The following is a 6,302-nucleotide window of genomic DNA, read 5'->3' as shown; positions in this document are numbered from 1 at the left end:
GGTAGGAGAGTGGGGGAGAGTAGGCTTTGGTAGGAGAGTGGGGGAGAGTAGGCTTTGGTAGGAGAGTGGGGGAGAGTAGGCTTTGGTAGGAGAGTGGGGGAGAGTAGGCTTTGGTAGGAGAGTGGGGGAGAGTTGTAGGCTTTGGTAGGAGAGTGGGGGAGAGTAGGCTTTGGTAGGAGAGTGGGGGAGAGTAGGCTTTGGTAGGAGAGTGGGGGAGAGTTGTAGGCTTTGGTAGGAGAGTGGGGGAGAGTAGGCTTTGGTAGGAGAGTGGGGGAGAGATAGGCTTGCGGACATCAGGAATGAATGAGGAGACTTTTGAAGGCTCCAGCAACATCTGGAGCATGGCCTGCAGCTCCTCCTCTCGTGCACAAACACACATGAACTTCTGCCCTCCATGTAACAGTTCAGAGATTTGCCCTCTGCGTAACAGTTAAGAGGTAGCTTCAGGTAAGATCTGCCCTCTGCGTAACAGTTCAGAGGTATAGTAGCTTCAGGTAAGGCACTTTGTCTTCTGAGGAATTCCAGGCATCCCTGTGTCAAAGCCAGCAGTGGGTCGGGGCTCGGTCAAACGCACGGTCAGTCAGCCAGTTTATCTGGAGATCAGTCTGTCGCTCCAACTCTCTCAGCACCGACTCTGTCTGGCCAACAGTTTCTAATCTCTCCCTCAAAAGTGAGGTCAGCCCGAGCAGCGAGCACACAACTGACACCTGGGATCTAAAGTCAACACTGGGCCGTTGATACAGTACGAAGGCTGCTGACAATGTGAAGCCAGCACACATATAGAGTCCTGCAGGAATGAGTCCAGAAGTTGCACTTTGGTTCATAAGGGGAAAAGAGAATAGGCTTTTAGAATGGGGATTTCGGTTTAATGCATGAAATAACGTCTGTTGTGCGATTAACAAAGGTTTATGGGAGGTGTCATTTGTGTTTAGCAGGATCATCTTCACAAACGTGGGCCGCTTTTACGACTTTTGAAACGTAAACGTGCTTTTTTTTTATGCGATTTTCAGAAAGCGCTTGAAAAGTCATAAAAGTGGAACTCATTTCTGGTTAAGCCGACAAAAATATGTCATCCCTGCACTACTCTATTAAGGCTGCATTAGAGGCAAGATTTTCATGTAAAACGCCATACAAAGTAGAAATCACGGTTGTATGCCTCCGCCAACACGTGAGCAGTCTATACATCCATGTCTGTCCAGACTCATACAACCACAAATACAGTCAATTGTAGCCCCTTTTTTAATTAAAACCTCAAAACTGTGAATGGCTATTTGAAGGAACTAAGGCATCTCGCGCGCTCAAACCCTGGGCTCGCTAGCTGGCAACATACAGCTGTCCATGGCAGCCATGGCATGGCTGAAGACAGGGCTCTGAAGCCCCTGGGACTTAATTCGTGCCAGAAAAGAACACTTTGTAACACCCTGTGCAATTCATATCGCGTGCCGTTCACGGCCTTGTATCGACCAGGCGCCCCGACCGACCAGAGGAGGCGCTAGTGCAGCAACCAGGACACATACCCCCAATCCGGCTCCCCACCCCCAGACACAGCCAATCCTGCCTGTATGGATGCCTGACCAAGCCGGAGGTAACACGGGGTGCAAACCTGCGACCCTCCTGTTGGTAGGCAGGGAATCTAACACTACACTACCCGGACGCCCCGCCCACATTATTAAACTGTGTGCACTTTATTGATGTAATTTGGAGCCGACAATGTGCAAAGTTGTCTACAGCTTTAACACATAGCTTGTACAGGTGCTGGCTGGCTGTCAGCCATGCCTGGGCTGTACAGGTGCTGGCTGGCTGTCAGCCATGCCTGGGCTGTACAGGTGCTGGCTGGCTGTCAGCCATGCCTGGGCTGTACAGGTGCTGGCTGTCTGTCAGCCATGTCTGGACTGTACAGGCGCTGGCTGTCTGTCAGCCATGTCTGGACTGTACAGGCGCTAGCTGACTGTCAGCCATGTCTGGACTGTACAGGCGCTGGCTGGCTGTCAGCCATGTCTGGACTGTACAGGCGCTGGCTGGCTGTCAGCCATGTCTGGACTGTACAGGCGCTGGCTGGCTGTCAGCCATGTCTGGACTGTACAGGTGCTGACTGACTGTCAGCCATGTCTGGACTGTACAGGTGCTGGCTGGTGTCAGCCATGTCTGGACTGTACAGGTGCTGGCTGGTGTCAGCCATGTCTGGACTGTACAGGTGCTGGCTGGTGTCAGCCATGTCTGGACTGTACAGGCGCTGGCTGACTGTCAGTCATGTCTGGACTGTACAGGCGCTGGCTGACTGTCAGCCATGTCTGGACTGTACAGGTGCTGGCTGGTGTCAGCCATGTCTGGACTGTACAGGTGCTGACTGACTGTCAGCCATGTCTGGACTGTACAGGTGCTGGCTGGTGTCAGCCATGTCTGGACTGTACAGGTGCTGACTGACTGTCAGCCATGTTAGGACTGTACAGGTGCTGACTGACTGTCAGCCATGTCTGGACTGTACAGGTGCTGACTGACTGTCAGCCATGTGTGGACTGTACAGGTGCTGACTGACTGTCAGCCATGTCTGGACTGTACAGGTGCTGACTGACTGTCAGCCATGTCTGGACTGTACAGGTGCTGACTGACTGTCAGCCATGTTAGGACTGTACAGGTGCTGACTGACTGTCAGCCATGTCTGGACTGTACAGGCGCTGGCTGGCTGTCGGAGCATCTGCGGCCCGAGTCTTTGCGGTGTGTCCCGCAACATTGGCTCTATAGTCAGTGGCTTTTCCGGCGGGCAGTCGGTGAGAGAAATCACTCTGATTGGCTGGTGGTCAGCTGGTAGAGAAATCACTCTGATTGGCTGGTGGTCAGCTGGTAGAGAAATCACTCTGATTGGCTGGTGGTCAGCTGGTAGAGAAATCACTCTGATTGGCTGGTGGTCAGCTGGTAGCGAGGCAGTGCAGGAGAAGAGAGGGCACACACAAAACATTCTTCTAATTTTTCAACTTTATCTCACCTGATCATTCCAATACAGGGATATTTTCACAACAACGTGGCCTTCAGGAACTCCCCTTGAGCCTAGTCTCTTAAAACAGACTGTCTCATCTACATCCAGCGAATGCAGCTATACAGTCTGTACGTTACACCCCCAGAACATGCACAAGGAAGTTGGGAAAAAAACCTTCAGACTGGAAGGAAGTTCTACGGAATCCGACCAATCACGACACGCGAATGCGGCATATTGGATTCTGATTGGACTAACGAGCGGAAGACCCGCCTTTCTGCCGGCATATTGGATTCTGATTGGACTAATGAGCGGAAGACCCGCCTTTCTGCTTCCCATTCCGGTTGGTGCATGATTCTCCCCCACGAAGTACAGACGGTATGGCGGAAGCATTTGAAAATTGCGGAAGCCAACTCATCTGTTTTAAGAGACTACCTTGAGCCTGGCTGTCGCTGCCTCCATGATGTCACGCATTCAGTGCACTTTCTCCTTATTTTTCACCTCCACCTCTTCCTTTCTTCTTCCACAAGCAAAAGACCAGGCAAGGGCCTGACAACGCCCGTGCTGTCTGCAACTTTTTTTAATCAGAAATATTCTCAAATATGATGATTTTTTCCCCCTTCTTTGTCTCACACTGTCTATGTATTAGGGACGTTCATTTTGAAAATTTTCCAAAATCGATAATTGGTGAAAATTAACGATCAATTATCGATTATCGATCATATTAATACTTAGAAAATTTTCAATTTTCAATTTTCAATTTTCAATTTTTTTTTTTTTTTTTTTTACAAAATGAATGCCTATGGCAGAAAATACGAAAGACAATGTGTTCTCCTCAATGAACTCTTTATTTCAATGTGTCTCCTCTCCAACACTGCTGTCCCCGGCGCATGCCGGTGTGAATTTCCCATGTTTAAAACAGTTTTGTTGGCACAAAGGCCCGTGCCCAGCCAGAAAACTAGAGACTATATGAAGCTCCACCTCACGTTAGTCGGCTGTGCAATGGAGTGGGGCGAGGAGGAACGAATTCCACCCAAACCTAGTCCAATTTTTTTTTTTTTTTTTTTTTTTTTTTTTTTTTTATAATTAAAAAATCGATCCAAATGCCACAGGATCGATTCCAATCCTTACCGATCAATTATCGATTTTCGATAATTGATGAACATCCCTACTATGTATTAACACAAAACTGTAAATAAAATAATAAAACCATTGAAGTGGCGAGTGAAATATGGTAGGCAAACGCTGCATTGCTTCATGAATCTGGTCTGCACAGGGCTATAGGTCTCACGTAGTTGCACAGGCCTATAGGTCTCACGTAGTTGCACAGGCCTATAGGTCTCACGTAGTTGCACAGGCCTATAGGTCTCATGTAGTTGCACAGGCCTATAGGTCTCACGTAGTTGCACAGGCCTATAGGTCTCACGTAGTTGCACAGGCCTATAGGTCTCACGTAGTTGCACAGGCCTATAGGTCTCACGTAGTTGCACAGGCCTATAGGTCTCACGTAGTTGCACAGGCCTATAGGTCTCACGTAGTTGCACAGGCCTATAGGTCTCACGTAGTTGCACAGGCCTATAGGTCTCACGTAGTTGCACAGGCCTATAGGTCTCACGTAGTTGCACAGGCCTGTAGGTCTCACGTAGTTGCACAGGCCTATAGGTCTCACGTAGTTGCACAGGCCTATAGGTCTCACGTAGTTGCACAGGCCTATAGGTCTCACGTAGTTGCACAGGCCTATAGGTCTCACGTAGTTGCACAGGCCTATAGGTCTCACGTAGTTGCACAGGCCTATAGGTCTCACGTAGTTGCACAGGCCTATAGGTCTCACGTAGTTGCACAGGCCTATAGGTCTCACGTAGTTGCACAGGCCTATAGGTCTCACGTAGTTGCTATCGTTGACCGTCGGCTGTAGCCTTTGCGTTGTGTTCAAGTGCAACCTTTTGACCCCCGACACAGGAGACCTGAGGTCACGCATCAGTCGGCCTTTGTTCCCGCTAGTGCTTTGAAGTGTCCCCGAGGTGTGGAACCCTTTAGAGATCCTCTTACAATGTTACATCTCTTCAGTCTGTGAGATGAACCCCGGGGTGTGGAACCCTTTAGAGATCCTCTTACAATGTTACATCTCTTCAGTCTGTGAGATGAACCCCGGGGTGTGGAACCCTTTAGAGATCCTCTTACAATGTTACATCTCTTCAGTCTGTGAGATGAACCCCGCGGTGTGGAACCCTTTAGAGATCCTCTTACAATGTTACATCTCTTCAGTCTGTGAGATGAACCCCGGGGTGTGGAACCCTTTAGAGATCCTCTTACAATGTTACATCTCTTCAGTCTGTGAGATGAACCCCGGGGTGTGGAACCCTTTAGAGATCCTCTTACAATGTTACATCTCTTCAGTCTGTGAGATGAACCCCGGGGTGTGGAACCCTTTAGAGATCCTCTTACAATGTTACATCTCTTCAGTCTGTGAGATGAAGTCGCTGAGATCCACTTTCCCTCATTCAACCTGCCACACATACAATCCTACTGCTGTTAGTGATCTTCTACAGTTGCCAGGATGATTTTTTGGGCAACCCCCCAGAGAAGGGATGTGCACTTCAGTCAAACCATGGGCCTATTAGTCTAACTTGTTAACCAACGACTTCATGAACAATGGAGGTGTATCACTGCCATGCCCCTTACTCAGAACACACAATGTGTTGTGGCTCCATAGCATTGTGATGTTTGAGGCTACTGTGAGAAGAGAAAGAACAAGAGGGGAAATGATATGATGCTAAAGCACATTCAGTGGAAAGGGACATGTGATACTGTTGCTTCTACACCGAAATGTCAGGATTTAACAGGGAAGTCTGGCTGCAAAAATGACTTACATTCCTAACCTGATATAAGACTGAATCGTCAACTCACAACACTGTATCTTCTAGTCATCTTCTAGGGAAATTCGATTTTCCATAACCGATCACGAGAGGCAAATGTGTCCACCATCCAAGGGCCTAAAGTTCACTTTGCAAATGGGGAAGGGGAATAGGGGGGAATATGGCCGGGGGGGGGGGGGGGGGGGTTCCTCCTTATATGCTTCACATGGGGGAGATTTCTAGACTTTGGGGGGAGAGGATCCGGGGGTCCAGTGACCACAGGGGTCTTTGAGGGCCTTCAATGGGGTATCCAACAAATTGATTGTTAAACTTCCCCATTATTTCATTTACAAGAAGCTAACAATTAAGAGAATGTAGAAGAATGGCTATTTTGATTATAGTTTCACTGTTGCCTCTATGCAGTGCTTTTATTATTTTCATTTATTTATTTATTTATTTATTGTATTCGTAAAGGT

Source organism: Poromitra crassiceps, assembly GCF_964638095.1.
Source record: "Poromitra crassiceps genome assembly, chromosome: 5".
In the NCBI taxonomy this organism is placed as follows: Eukaryota; Metazoa; Chordata; class Actinopteri; order Beryciformes; family Melamphaidae; genus Poromitra; species Poromitra crassiceps.
Note: the sequence above shows the minus strand (reverse complement) of the source record.